Below are 15,313 nucleotides of genomic sequence, written 5' to 3'. Positions count from 1 at the left end.
TATGACCTTGGGGCAGCAGGCAAGAAGAACCAAGGGACAGCCCCCTCACTACCCTGGCTCTCAGGCCCTCCCCTGTTGCTGGGCAGTGTGGGTCAAATGATGGGCCCACCCCTTCTCATTCGGTGGATTGGTTTCTAGGCACATGATGTTCCTTTCTGCAGCTTGGCTGCATAGGGAAACTTTTTTTTTTTTTTTTCACCCAAACGAGAGGGGGTGGGCCGAAACACTGAAGCAATCTTTTAAAGACTCTCCACCTGACCTCTGTCTGAACATATAATTAATCTCCAGAAAAAGCAGCTCACTGATGGGTCCAGGCTGTGCCTTGCAGATCGGGGGCCGGGAACGGAGCCTGTGGATTTATGAGGTGACGTCAGTTCAGAGACCAGCAGGCAGGGCTTGAGCTCTGTTTTACACACTCCCCGATTGTTTTAACGGGTCTGCTCTTGAAGGACTCCAAATCTCTCCCCGAGCTAAGCTTTATTAAAATGGCAAAGATGGAGAGGAATGCTTTTCCTGAGAAATCAGCTTATTTAGGCTCTGCTTTCTCCCCTCTCCCCCTGACTACAGGCAAGTGCTCCTGGAGGGAAGGAGGAAGAACTGAGAAGTGCAGGCAGGTACATGCTTAAGGCCTTAAACTCTCACATTGTGTTAACAGCTATTCATGGGTTGGGCTTGAAAGAAATGGATGGATTCTCGATCTGACCAATTTAAATAATGCCTGAGAGAGAGCTAAGGGGAGGATTTATGGCCTTAGTAACTAAAAGACACACCAGAGTTTAGCCTGGAGGCTGGGCCTCTGCACTCGGCCAATCAGAGTGCAATTCAGAGGACCAGAGAAAACTTGGTTTAAGAAATGAAGGGGGTGCGGCTCTGTGACTTGGGGGGAGGCAAAGCTTTTGTCCTTGAAATAAGACCAGAGAGAGAGTGAAGGCCTTGAAGTAGAAAGTATACTTCCACTTTACGTTTATTACATGTATCATGTGTCTGCTTGTTACATACACACGTATGTGTATGATACACACGCACATCGCATACCCAGTCTCTCTGTATGTAGACTAGATGTATACACATCTTTCTCTAAAACTAAAGAAATGTCAAGGCAGACTTATGTATATTTAGAATTTCAGAAACATATGTTAATTATTGAGGTGAAAAGCCTGGAAGGCAGGAAATACTTCATTTATGGGAACAGAATAAAGATAATTGTTGCAATTTAGCAAGATTTTTGAGAGATGGTGACAGTAAAGGAATAATAGCAGGGAAAAGGAGAGGAGTTAGTTGAAAAGTGAGAGATGGGTGCATTAGGAGTGAGTGCATGTATGTGTGTGTGCGTGCGCGTGTGTGTTGGACACACTTATAATGGGGCAGCAGCCAATGAAGGAATGGGAAAGGCAAGGAAATGTCTGGAACATTATGCCTCAGCCCCAACAACCCTCCTATATTTATATCAGATCTACAAAAGGTCGATCAACCTAGCTAAGATTTAACAGGACAAATAAGTGACAAATCCAACCAGCTCAGTCTAGGTTAAATTGAATTTGAATTCAATCATTTTTTATTCTAAGAACCATCTCTTTCCACTATTTCATATTCTAGTGGCAACTACTATGCAGTCAACACTGAGTATGACAGATGCAAAGGTCTCTAGGGCTAGAACCAAGAAAGGTTGGGAGGATAATTTGGATGAGACTTTTGTCATCTCAGTCTTTGTAAAGTGAATCTCTTGATGGCTTGGCCCAACTGCTTTGGCACCCCTCTCTGTCCTCACTGCTCTATAGGCCCTCTTAGGAACCTCTCTCAAGGTCAAAGAGGACAACCTTTCAAGACAGAGAAGGACTAGGCTTTGGAGGCCTGAAGAACAGAGGCCATGACTGCTTCACTTAATGTCTGCTACTCCAGCATTGTGTCTGGCACAGGTAAGACTTTAGGAAATCTTTTATAGAATCGAACATGTCTCTGCCATGTGGAAAGCATAGCAAGATAAGGCCTGCCTTCTAGAATTTCATAATCTAAATAAAACTGGATTTCCACCCAGGGAGAGACGACTAGAAATAACATGATATATCATCAAATTGAGAGACTTTGAGAGGAGCATATATCAAATAGAAAGAACCCTGACAGATAAAATCAGATTTTTTTTCTTTCTTTAGCCCAAAGGCCATATCATCTCAGAGTTAAGGCAGCCTCTTTGAAGAAAATTTCATGTTCTTGGCATAGGCTCCAGATTCATTCTTCAAACTATTTTTCATAACCCCACCCACACATGGGGTTATGAGGGAGAGTACACAGCTGATGCCTTCAAGGAACTTAGAGTCTAGTGAGAAAACAGATATATAAATACTGCCACAAGGAGTAGCTTGATAAAATAATTGAGCTGTATGTACATACAGGTTAAATGGCAGAAGAAATAAGTAATTCTGCCTCCAAACATTAGGAAAGGCTTAACAGACAAGATCACACTTAAACCAAGACTTGATGGAACTTCCCCTGGGAAAGGGGCTCTACTGGTAGAGGACGCTGTGTGCAATGACGCAGAAGGGCAGAGAATCTGATACCCTGAGATAATTGTTTAAGTGTCAAACCTGGAATTAAGAGGTAAATAACACCATGGAGGCATAAAGGGACTTGATCACCAATGGCCTTGTGAGTCATGCAAAGAACACATTTTTATCCTGTAGGGGAAAGAATAGGAGTCTTTGGGAACTCTTCATCAGCAGGGTGACATGATGAGACTTGCGGGTCATGATGAGAAGTCAGTCATTGTATATTGTCTGCTCAGTGGCTGCAAACAAGAAGTAGTTTGGATGAGTTTCCCCCAGGTCTTCCACCATGCCTTCTGGCCTTAGTAATGACATCTTGAGCATAATTTCCTGGTGGCCAGTTTGGGGTCATTTTCAGTTATTGAAATGCTCCAATTTAAAGCTATAATCTCATATTCCATTTAAGGATTTCCTCTCTCCTCTTTGTGATTAAAGGAACCAGAAGAGGGGTTCCTGCCCCAGGCCAACCTATCCCTCTTCCTATCCAAGGCTCTAGCCTGTGCCAGATGTCGGAAGACAGAGAAAATAAGAGCATCTTGTTTAAGTAGTAGTCTCTGTTGTAGTTGTCTTTCCCATGGCCATTTGTGCCTTTCTCACCAATGTGGCTGATAGTTGATGCCTTCCGTCGGCTGACACTCCAGTACTTCCTCTTCACCCCTTCAGAGGAAGGAGATTCATATCAGTTGTCCAGTTTAGAGAGATTGGTCTCCAGCTTCTTATTTCCAAACAGCACTTTCCCTTACCTGCTCGATGTCACCACCTATTGCTGCTGGGAGCCAGGGCACATTGGTCACCCTCCCTGAGTGGAAGAGAGCAGAAAAGACAGCCAAACAGCAGGTATGTAGCTCCATTCTGTGGTGGACACTTGACCCAAAGAAATCTCATGTCTCGGGAACCCTGGGTGGCTCAGCGGTTTAGCGCCTGCCTTTGGCCCCGGGGCGCGATCCTGGAGACCCAGGATCGAATCCCACGTCGGGCTCCCAGTGCATGGAGCCTGCTTCTCCCTCTGCCTCTGTCTCTGCCTCTCTCTCTCTCTGTGTGTGTGACTATCATAAATAAATAAAAATTAAAAAAAAAATTAAAAAAAAAAAAAAGAAATCTCATGTCTCCATGGCAACATAAAAGGAAGGAGGGCAGATTCTCTTCTTCTCCATCCAGTCTTCTTTTTCCCTGCTGGAGGTGAAGGTGGGGGTTGAAGAGAGATGCATGCAAGGAAGTTTGTCAACTTCATCAAGTGTGCTACCCAAGAAACCTCTAATGAGAGACTGGAATCCCAGGCTTTATTTCTTGGAGCATCCAGAGTCTCAAAGAGATGTTGTCTTGGTAGCTCTGTCACTTGGCCTAGGAAAGAGGCCAGTCCCCATCCAGTTGATAAGTCACTGAAATGATGATTCCTCCCTTGACTTCTCCCTTGTCTTATATAGATTTGGGGCCAAAAGGGGAAAGGGAGGAGTGTTGAGATATTGGAGGTAAGTGGGCTAGAAGTGAGATGACAGGGAAAGTTCCTGTTTCATAGCATCTACTTGGAGGTAATGTAGAAAATAGATAGAAGCATGTTCTAGCCATTGTCCAGCTCAGAGATGGTGGGAACAAGAACTAGGAAAGTGAGGAGAGACAGGAAGTAATGGGAAGTAAAGGGAAGAAATTCTTAACCCTTGACCCTAGATGAGGTTGCATATATTAAAACCAGAGCTAAAAGTAGCTGCCAGATCACAAAGTGCATAGAAGTAGGGTGACATAGGATAAAGGCAACAAAAGGAGTGTGTATGCACCATATCAACAAATGTGGTGGGGCAAGGAATGTACTAGAACTAAGAAGCCACTTCTATCTGATAAGGATGTACTTAGTGATGTTACTAAAAGGACAAGCCTCTTCTAAGGGTTTTAAGAACACCCAAGTAACACTGTGAGGGAATCTAACTAAGTATATCATTTTTCAAAACTGCATTCTTCAATGCTGAATACTGGTGCCTGATTCCCCTGGATTCAGCAGGGGAGGTCATGTTTAATAAAAATAAAGCCAGTACTGATCGATTTAGTATCTCAAGACCCGAGTGTGCCTGAATCTACCCTTTCCTAAACTCATACTCCCTTGGTAAGGAATTTTCTTGCATTTAAAAATATGTAGGGTAGGGATGTCACTTAAGAAAAAAAAATACATAGACATAGTCAAATTTTCCTGAATCTGCCCAGGTGTTTGATTTCAGGTTCTGTGTTTGCAGAATATTGCCACCCACCTACCTGCCTAGAATGAATATTCATGCTCTCTTTTTGCAAAAAGTCAATTATTTCTAGTTTTGCTGTCAAGATGGTAGCTAAATTGGTATTTGATATTCGATCCCATAGCACAGTACCTGGCACCGCTGTGGGTGAAGCAGAGTACAGAGCCTGGTCTCAAATACTCTCTATTATTATTGGACCAGACCTCTGCTAACACAGGGGTATAGAGTCCCTCTCTCCCACCCAGCCTCTGCTAACCACATGGTCTAAGTCCTTGAGCATGTCAGAGAAGGGGCTTGGTGGAAGGGCTCAGATAATGTGTTTATTCTTTCCCAGACACCCTCCTCCCATCCTCAGCTTCAAATCCATTTATCTCCCCCTGTAAAGTGCTTATTGACAGAGAACTTGAGTGCTCAGAATGGTGCCAGCTGAAGACGGGCCTCTCCAAACAGAGCAGTCATGCTTTCCCTTGATCTCCCCAGGCTGAATCCAAAGCAGTCGTGTTTCTGTCTCAGCCTCAAGGATTAGCTCAGGGACTCCCCCTCCTCCCACCACCAACCGCTTTCTTGGGTCGTTGATTTTTCAGAGAGAAATGCCTGCGGTAGAGGCATGAAATAGCACTGCTCAGCCTCAAGAAAGGGTTTGCAAGCTCATTCAGCCAGAAAGTAATTTTACTGGGTCTCCCAGAGAGCAGCTGCTCCACCTACATTTGCAAACACTCTCTTACATGCATTTTGTGTTTTTAAGTCTCCAATTCTGACTCTTTTGTTAGGTTAAGAGTATGAGTTTCCAAGTATGCAACAAAGAAAGTCCAGCTTAGCACATGCTTTTGAGCTGAATGCCTGGTTTCATGTAGACTGCAGCCTGATTTCTCTTGGGTCCCTTCTACCCTAGCCAGATACTCATTAAATGATCTGGGATGGTTAAAGTCTGTCATCAGACTGGATTAGGAACAATCTCCCTTCTATAGAACAGCAGGACCAAGTGACCTCCAGCTTCACGTTCCTCTGAATGTTACCATCAAGCAGAATCTTCATTCAGTGAAAAAAAAATCCAGCAGCAGCTACTATTAGTAAGGCATTGTGCGAGAGTCCCATGGTTATACAAAACAACCCCACCTTGAGGAGCTCAAAATCTAGAAAAGACGCCAAGAAGCTCAATGCGGCCTTTTGTTCATAGATGAGGCAGAGATCTGGATTCAAACTCAGATCCTGTCACTTACCGGGCTATCTTGAGAAAGTCACTTAACCTCTCTATATCTCAGTTTTCTCATCTGAAATGTGACTGATAATCATTAATTGTCAATATAATTGACAATATACAGAAAAATACTATGAAGATGAGGCCCCATTTATTCTGACAGATGTATAAGGAATGGGGATATACCTATATCATATATAGGTAGGAAGCTAAGTAATAATAGGCAATGAAAACCTGAACTATATAATTACTATTATTGTACTATTACTATACTACATTAATTACTATACTACTGGGGATCCCTGGGTGGCTCAGCGGTTTAGCGCCTGCCATAGGCTCAGGGCATGATCCTGGAGTCCCCGGATCAAGTCCCGCATCAGGCTCCCAGCGTGGAGCCTGCTTCTCCCTCTGCCTCTCTCTCTCTCTCTCTCTCTCTGTCTCTCTGTCTCTCATGAATAAATAAATAAATAAAATCTTTTAAAAAATAATAATAATTACTATACTACTATTATTACTATACTAATTCCTATGCCATACAAATTACTATACTATTACTATACTATACTGTTTCTATACTATATTAATTACAAAACTATTACTATTAATATACTATAGTGGGCAGCCCGGGTGGCTCAGCGGTTTAGCTCCTGCCTTTGGCCCAAGGCCTGATCCTGGAGTCCCAGGATCGAGTCCCACATCAGGCTCCCTGCATGGAGACTGCTTCTCCCCCCACCTGTGTCTCTGCTTCTCTCTCTCTCTCTCTCTGTGTCTCTCATGAATAAATAAATAAAATCTTAAAAAATATACATATACATATATATTTACTATAGTATACTATACATATACTATATTACTATAGTATATAGTAATATAGTAATAAATAAATAATAAATCTGAGCTATTATATATATGTATATATACTATAGTAATGTGAAGAGAGAGAGGCCCACCAACTTAAAGAGATATTGTAGTAGTAAAATCAACAGGTTTTGACACCCATTAGATAGAATAGACAGTTGAAAAGGAGTGAAAGCCAATCCCCAGGGTTGAGTCTTGGCAAGTTGGAATGATAGGATCATTACTATTAATTAGGAAGTCAGAAAGACAAACTTGTTTGTGGAAGAGTGTGACAAACTTGATGCTTACCATGCTGAGTTTGAGGTGCTATCAGAACGTCCTGATTGGGACACCTACCTGGCAGCTGGAAATTACATTCAAGGGAAAAGATGAATTTTGGAGATACAAACTTAAAAGTCATCAGCAAAGAGGCATAGCTGAGAGCTTGGATTAAGATGCCCAGACAAAAGGTGAATATAAAATCTTAGACTAGGTGTGCATGTAGGGTTCTGGTCACTTGTCATTCTGTAGCTATCAAAAGGAGAGAGAAGAGTCCCTTTCTTCAAAGACAATGCATCAACTAGCCTATCAACCTAAGTATCTCAGAAGCTATTATGAATGTCATGGTGAATTGATTTATTAAACCATCATTCGTTGATTTTTCTCTTCAGTGAAATGAATCACATCAATTCACATGAAGTCTGGTCAACCCAGAGTGAGAAGATTAAACTGTCTCTAGAAAGGACGAATACCCACCATTTGCTTCAACGTGGATGGAACTGGATGGTATTATGCTGAGTGAAGTAAGTCAATCAGAGAAGGACAATCATCATATGGTGTCACTCATACGGGGAATATAGGAAATAGTGAAAGGGATTATAGGGGAAAGGAGAGAAAATGAGTATGAAAAATTAGAGAGGGTGACAAAACATGGAGACTCCTAACTCTGGGAAATGAATAAGTGGTAGTGGAAGGGGAGGCAGGTGGGAGGATGGGGTGACTGGGTGACAGGCACTGAGGGGGCACTTGACAGGATGAGCACCAGGTGTTACACTATATGTTGGCAAATTGAACTTCAATATAAAATATGCATATTTAAATAAACAAACAAACAAACAAACAAATTGTCTCTAAATAGGAAAGCTTAAAGGGATCCCTGGGTGGCACAGCAGTTTGGAGCCTGCCTTTGGCCCAGGGCGCGATCCTGGAGACCTGGGATCGAATCCCACATCGGGCTCCCGGTGCATGGAGCCTGCTTCTCCCTCTGCCTGTGTCTCTGCCTCTCTCTCTCTGTGACTATCATAAATAAATAAATTTAAAAAAATAAATAAATAGGAAAGCTTAGGACCAGATGCTGAAGTGGAGCTAGAAAGTCCAGCAATATTCAAGTCCAAGGTAGCTAGTCTGGTCACCTCTCTCCAGTGTGCTCCACTAATGACCTTGATGCCTGGAATGTCAGAGTCCTTTAACATTCAGGGTCCATCATCTGGCCTAGAAGTCTTTATCAGAACTGCTCTTCTCACCTGTTCAACCATGCCAATCCACACTGGTTCTGGGCCTCTGAAAGAAGTATCTTCAAATTCCTGAATTATTGTCATGACTCCAACCTGTTTTTCCATTTTCCCCTCTCCTTTGGTCAACTCAACAAATTCCCTGTTTCCTCTCAGTGTTACCTGATTAACATTGTTTTATATTAGTGACACTCTTTGATGTTACTCAAGCCCACCTCCTGTCATGCCCTTGTTCTAAAAGCCTCAAGAGTTCCTTATTGCCCAATCTCTTTATGTAAACTCTTCACCTTGGCATTCAAAATCTTCCCCAATATTACTTACTCTCAACTACCTGTGATTTATATTCCAGCCAAACAGGACCCTTGGTGATTCTTAAACTTCATCCACATGTCCATACTTGAGACCAGTGCTGAGTCCCAAACTGAAATCCAATCCACACTTCATGAAGCAGGTGGTTTTTACACCCACATCTTGAAATCTATTTCTATTCCCTGAGCTAGACATAAACTACTCTAGGATCCAGTAGAATGAAGGGGCCAAACGCTTGAATTCTAAAAATGAACTGTACCGTTCAAATCCCAACTATACTATTAGCTGACTGTGTGACCACAAGCAAGTCACTTTGCACTCTACATCTGTTTCCTGATCTGGGAAATGGGGAATATTAATCAGATATTAAATGAGATGATACATATTTAATCTGGCACATGGAATCCTATAAGCATGCAGCAAATCTGAGCTATTATAGCAGACGCTGTTGATAGCCCACCCATAACCCCCTGGTATTCATCTCTACAGTCTCAAGGCTGTTTATGGAAAACATCTGTGACTCTGTGTAGTCATGAGAACATGCTCAGCCCTCACATAGGATGGAATAGAAGTATCTGAGATCTAATCCCCTGAGAAGCAGCTCTCAACCGATGACAGATGGAGAATTAGTAGATGAATATGCCTTGTTTAGAATAACTCTGAAGCATATTCTAGATAGAGAGAGTATGGTGTCTATATTGCCTCAGAGTTCCCAACCAGACTGTAATGCCAGTTGCCCTTAATGGTAGCTAGCTTATATGTACCTTTAACAGTTTTCTTCCTTCTTTGTCTTACTCTCTACTGTTCCACATTTGTTTCCTGGGATCCTCTCCCAAATAAACCTAAAGGACACTTGAATTCTTATCTCAGGGTCAGCTTCAGGAGGAATCTAAAACCATGACAGCTCTTACCATTGGAGATGACTTCTGAACCCACCAATGAACTTTGTTTGCTTTGGTCTTCTGGTCATTAGAATTTACCTTCATTAGACCTGGAATCCAATCAAAAAATTAAGGAGGGTGCAAACAACTCTAAATTCCCATGCACCCTTCACACAGAAGTTATTTCAGTCTACATTTGGAGAACAAAGAATAAAGGGAGATTCAGAAGTTGTTTAATGAATATAAAAATAGAACAAGAACAACTGATGGTCACTACAAGTGTTTGACAAACTTTTGTGGTCTGACACACCCTTCCTCATAAGGATGGACCTACCTGAGTACAACTGCAGCCACTCATGATCCACATCTCTCTACTTCTCCCCGTGAGGTCAGGACTCCCCACCCTCCTTCAGCTAGATCCTATTGGGCCCTCATCATTACCTCATCGCATTTTCTCCTCCCAATGTACTTGCGTAACCTTTTAATTTTCCAAATATGGAAAATATTTTATAGGGATTACATTTTAGGCAGGCTCCTTCCTGAAGACCTATAAATTCTCACTCTAATCTTATTAGCACATTCCTCAGATCTCACTGTGGGGTGGGTGACTTTCAGGAGACTTTTCTGTAGCTGACTAATCCAGCCATGGGGTGTGGTTTCTATTAACAGCCAGTCAGGGAAATCTTCTTTCCTAAACTTCTGTCTTGACCCCTTCCTGAACTCTGCCTCCTAGATCTTGGGGTTTGTGTTATGTGGAAGACAAATTCTAGGAATCAGTGAACTGTGAACTAGAGCTCTCAGATTATCAACAAGTAAAGAAGAATTACTCTCAGAAGGCTTCATAAGATTTGTGATCATGAACTTGGGAATTGCTAGAGCCTTCACGCTACCAGCAATACCTTTCAAAAGTATCCTTTTACAGTAGTGTTTCTCAAAGGGTGATCCGTGGACCAACTATACTAGAAGGGCTTCTGGTGCTGCTTAAAATGCAGATTTCTGGTCCAGCTCAGCACACTGAATCACAGTCTCCCGTGAAGGTTCTGCCATTTGCATTTTTTATGAGCTCCACATTGTTAAGGTGACCAATTCATCCCAGTTTTCCCAGGACTGTTCTAATCTTAGTGTTCACAATCCCATGAACTTTTTTGGCCCTGGGACAGTTGGTCACCCTGTGGGCGCATCTTTTGCACACTGAATTTTTAAGCTTCTTACTGACTGCAAGGTAAGCCATGATGACACAGTTGCTACTTTTACTTGGTAGAAGTCTCTGAGCCCTTGAGGTGGCTTTAATCCACTGTGATATTGGAGTGTGGGATCTTGGTGAGAAACCTCTGTGAAGGCATGAGTATGAGGAGACCTACAGGGTTTGTTTCACTACTTGCCCTTTCTTTTGAACCTCAGTTGCTGAGAGTTGAGCTTGGTCATGAGTTCTCAGTTAACCATTTTCTTCTGTGTCTGCAAGGCCCCACTCTGGATTTATGCAGTTATTTATACTCACTTTTCCTCCACTCTCCATGCCCAGTAGGCACACATTGCCATGAATTGGTATATACCCTTGAGTTTGTTGTATCCTTAAAAAACATGTATGCTTTTTTTAAGGCTTCCTCTGTATTTTAATTTGCACAAATTGCAAATTAAACTACAGACTTCATCCCAATTCTTACCCTTTTTTGTTAAGTACTGTATTTAATACCGTGTGGTCCTTTACTTTGTCACTTCCTCTGGTGAGCAGCTCCTAAAGTGGCTCTAGCCTGTTGGTACTCATGCCCTGTGCAATCACCTCATCTGACATGTGAGCCAGACCTAGTGACCTGATCCTAATAAACAGAATGTGGCAAAAGTGATGGATATCACTTACAAGATTGTTACAGCTCCATCTTCCTCTCTTGCTTTCTTATTTTGTTCACTCTGATGGAAGCCAGCTGAAATGTTGAGAGCTGCCTTCTACAGAGGCCCAAATGGAAGCCTCTTTCCTGCTAACAACTAGCAAAGAATTGAGGTCCTCAGTTCAATAGCACAAAAAAACTGAATCTTGCCAACAGCTTGTGAGTGACTTTGGAAGTAAACTTTCCCCCAGTCCAGTCAAGCCTTGAGATGACTAAAGCTCTGGATTTCACTTTATTGCCCTTTTATGAGAGGTCCTAAGCCAAAGAACCCAACTTGGCTATACTGGCCCTGGACCCATAGAGACTACAAAATAATAAATATTTGTTGCTTTAAGATCCTAAATTTTGAGTAATTTGTTACCCAGCAATAGATAGCTGATACACTTCTAATCATTGCTCAGTATCCATACTATGCTTCTACCACACGAACTTGTCCATTTCCTAAAGATGGACATCTAACTGAATCTAATTCCCATTATTACAAACACTACCACTATGAAAATCTGGAGCAAGATCCTCTTCTGTACCTGTATGAGTAGTTCCTTGGGAGGTATATGCACAGTAGGGCTACTAGGAAAGACCCAGAGACTAGAAAAATCTTTAGAGCAATACTTTCAATTTCTTCAATTCCTAAATTATTTTGCATAGTTTTAAGATATTTTTTCCCTGAAACATTTTGTTCTGTAGGTGTATAGTCCTTGGGGAAAATAAAGAGACCCCCCCGCCACATGCACACACCCTGATTAATGGATATTTTACACGTGGAATGATGGGTCAAGGAAGAGTCACAGTAGTCTGTGGAAAAACCTGGACTGCTGGTGTTTTGTCTTAAAAAGACACTCAGGTATGTTGCTCCTTTTGTGACCCAGGCTGACTAATTCATGCTGGGCTTCAGACATGAGGGTCTAGGAGTAGGAGGGAGGGCTCGTTCAAAGCTGAGTGGACACATCTATAACCATTAAAACAATGTTTCTCTGTTTAGATTTAGTAAATGGTCTCAAGTTCCTGGAAATGTGTGCAGAGACCCTGTGGCCAAGAGAAGATCTATCATTTTATTCTTTAGAGTAGGCTGAAATATATTTGGAAGTCATCGGACTGTGGCTGTCCTACATCAAAAGGCATTTCATAACAAAACATCATCATGCCCCATTTATAGAAATAGCATGCTGTGTTTTGGCTGCTGTGGGCAAATAAAATATGTTCTTGTAACATAAACAGCCTCACCTTACTTCTAAAACTAAAGGGCCATAAAAGATTTATTTAAACAGGCTTTTGACATATAGAGACACATATAAAACATGTTAAATATATACATATGTATTCATACATACATGCGTGGATGGATGGGTAGATAGCATACACAGGAGATATTGTCATAAATGGACTTTGAAACATGATAGATAATATTGGGAGAGAGAATAGCAGAGTCAAAAGGGACTCTGTAAAAATGTAGTCCATGTACCTTATTTTACAAAGGAAGAAACAGGTCCAGAAGAAGTGACATGTCCAAGGCCTATGGCATGCCAGAGGCAATGTAAAAAAGAACCTGAGCATCCAACTGCTCATTAGTGCCATCCCATACACTCACAATTAACATAAATTTAAATCATTTGAAAATTGAAAATGAGTTTTGTTTTGTTTTTAATTTCTCTTGAATTTACCGATGGTGAAATTTCCAACAAATGGATAATGCTCAGGTAGATAAAGCATGTGTTGATTTTAAAATATATCCACAAATTCTTGATATTTCCCCTTCTATTTGTGTGAACTGGATTTAGTAACTCATGCCTACAGACCAGAATATGGCAGAAATGACAGTCTATGGCTCCTGAGACTCGATCATAAGTGAAGCAGCATCCTCCTTATTCTGCCTTGACCACTCCCTCTGGGGGCATCACCTGCCAAGACTGGCCCTCTACCTCCATGTGATGAGGACCTGAGGCCTCCAATCCATAACTGTGTGAGTGCGCCATCTTGGAATCAGATTCCCCAGCTTTGGTCAAGCCTTCAGATGACTGCAGCCCCAGCTCCTATCTTGACCACAACTTCATAAAGGATCTCAAGCCAGAACCATCCAGCCAAGTCCGTCTCAAATTCCCAACACACAGAAATTCTGATAAAAGTTTTGCGTTTTAAGCCACTAAGTTTAATGTGTCATACAATAGGCAGGTAGTACTGAGCATTAACCTGCCCCCCGCCTTAAATTATCGTCATGAAAACAGCTACCTATTTTATTAAAGGGTAAACCTAGCCTATTGGAGAACATTCTTTCTACCAAGACCTGAGCACTTGAGATTCAACAAGAAGAAGATACAAAAGTAAGGGCTTTCTGGCTTCCCACTGACTACCTGTGTCTGGTCTGCAGCTTAATAACCCTGGTCGTTTTATCAGAGCAACCCTGCACGTGACTGACAAGTCAAGAAAGGTAACCCTTCTCAGGGCCTCACTCTGGAGACTTTGGGAAAATATTTTAGATTTAGACCACATTAAAATATTCATAAGACCTGAATTTTAGTTCCAGCTCCACCCAGACCTTGGATGTGTCACCTTAGCAAAATTCTTTTCCCTTTGTAATTCTCAAGTTTGAGCTTTCTCAATAAAGGAACAATTATTAAGGTCCCTTCTTGTTCCCTCATATTGGCTAGTTAATGCATTATTAAAAGACCCCAGCCAATAGTTGGCCAGTGTGCCAGGAATTGAGCATAGTTTGACTAGTCTCCAAACCTCATAATTTTCCTGTGAAGGTGACTTGTCTTGTGAATTCCTCCATAAAACAAGAAGCCTGAAGATGCTGGCTACCGTTAAATGACTCATGGATGATTCTCTCTGCTTTACCAGAATTTGTAGTCTGCTTTCCTTCATCTTCTTCCTGCCTTCCCTTAACTCTGTCTGCATATTAAGTCTTTTCGGCATGGGCTCATCAGTGACATTAAATGGAAAAAAACTGCTAAGTAAATACATACCTGTGGAACTGTGGAAAGATGATGTTACTCAAGAAGACTGAACTTTAAGCCAGATGCCTAGAGGTATATCGACTTACCCTTCCCACTCACTGGCTGTGTAGTAGATAAGTCATCTCACTCATCTTGACCTCAACCCCTTCTTCATTAAGAAAATTATAATAAAAATTATAATAGTCAATATTTATTGACCACATTTAAACAGTATGTTAAGTTGCATGTGTTGACCTTAACACAGCTTTGTGACGGGAGAATTATTATCTTCCCTATTTTACAGGTGAGGAAACTAAAGCTCAGAGCAGGTAAGTGGTGGAACCAGGATTCAAATCCAAGCTATTAACTACCACAGTCATAGTAACTCTGAATCCATCTAATCATAAATTAGAACTATCTGAGTGCTAGGATTTAGAAGACATGCCATACGTGGAGGGCTGATGGGATAAGTCTGCCAGTTATTTATACAAGGAACCATGGAGTGGAGTTAGTGTCAGGTCACATGTGTTTGCTTTCAGGACACAGACTCACCAGTTCTAGAGGAAAGAATGTCTCGCCCCAGAAGATTCCCTTTCCTTGATGGAAGTCACTGTGATTTTGTGGGACCAGTAAAAGAGCAAACAAAACAAAACAAAACAAAACAAAAAGGCTGGAGTATTAGCATGCAGGGCATCTGTAGAATTGGTGCCACGGTCTTCATTTGTAACGGATGAGGAGGATGCCCCACCATAGACAGCAATGACTTTGACATTGGATACTGGCAAGAATTAAATGCCTCCAGCAGACATCAGTGACAGAGTTTCAGTAGCAATGGGAGTCATTACCCCAAATGAGCCAGAGTGGGAAAAGATAAAAGCACCAGATGTCACACGGTAGCCCTGAGGACTGCCTTGCAGATCACATAATGGACACTCTCTGCTCTGAGGCTACTGATGAGACACCAAGGGAGACAGACACTCAAGGCTGCTTTAAAGA

The 15,313-nt window shown here is 41.9% G+C and overlaps 1 long non-coding RNA gene across 1 annotated transcript; it reads left to right on the top strand.

The window, feature by feature from the left end:
- The first annotated feature begins 360 nt into the window (after positions 1–360).
- Positions 361–12,676, top strand: LOC140625302 (uncharacterized). The gene is made up of 6 exons (XR_012024657.1): positions 361–614; positions 1,779–1,916; positions 3,271–3,377; positions 7,469–7,600; positions 12,072–12,228; positions 12,367–12,676. It is a non-coding gene; the product is annotated as an uncharacterized lncRNA (long non-coding RNA).
- Positions 12,677–15,313: the final 2,637 nt, after the last annotated feature.

The sequence above is a fragment of the Canis lupus genome, chromosome 36 (assembly GCF_048164855.1).
Source record: "Canis lupus baileyi chromosome 36, mCanLup2.hap1, whole genome shotgun sequence".
Classification (NCBI taxonomy): Eukaryota; Metazoa; Chordata; class Mammalia; order Carnivora; family Canidae; genus Canis; species Canis lupus.
Note: the sequence above shows the minus strand (reverse complement) of the source record. Positions and strands in the feature narration are given on the sequence as shown.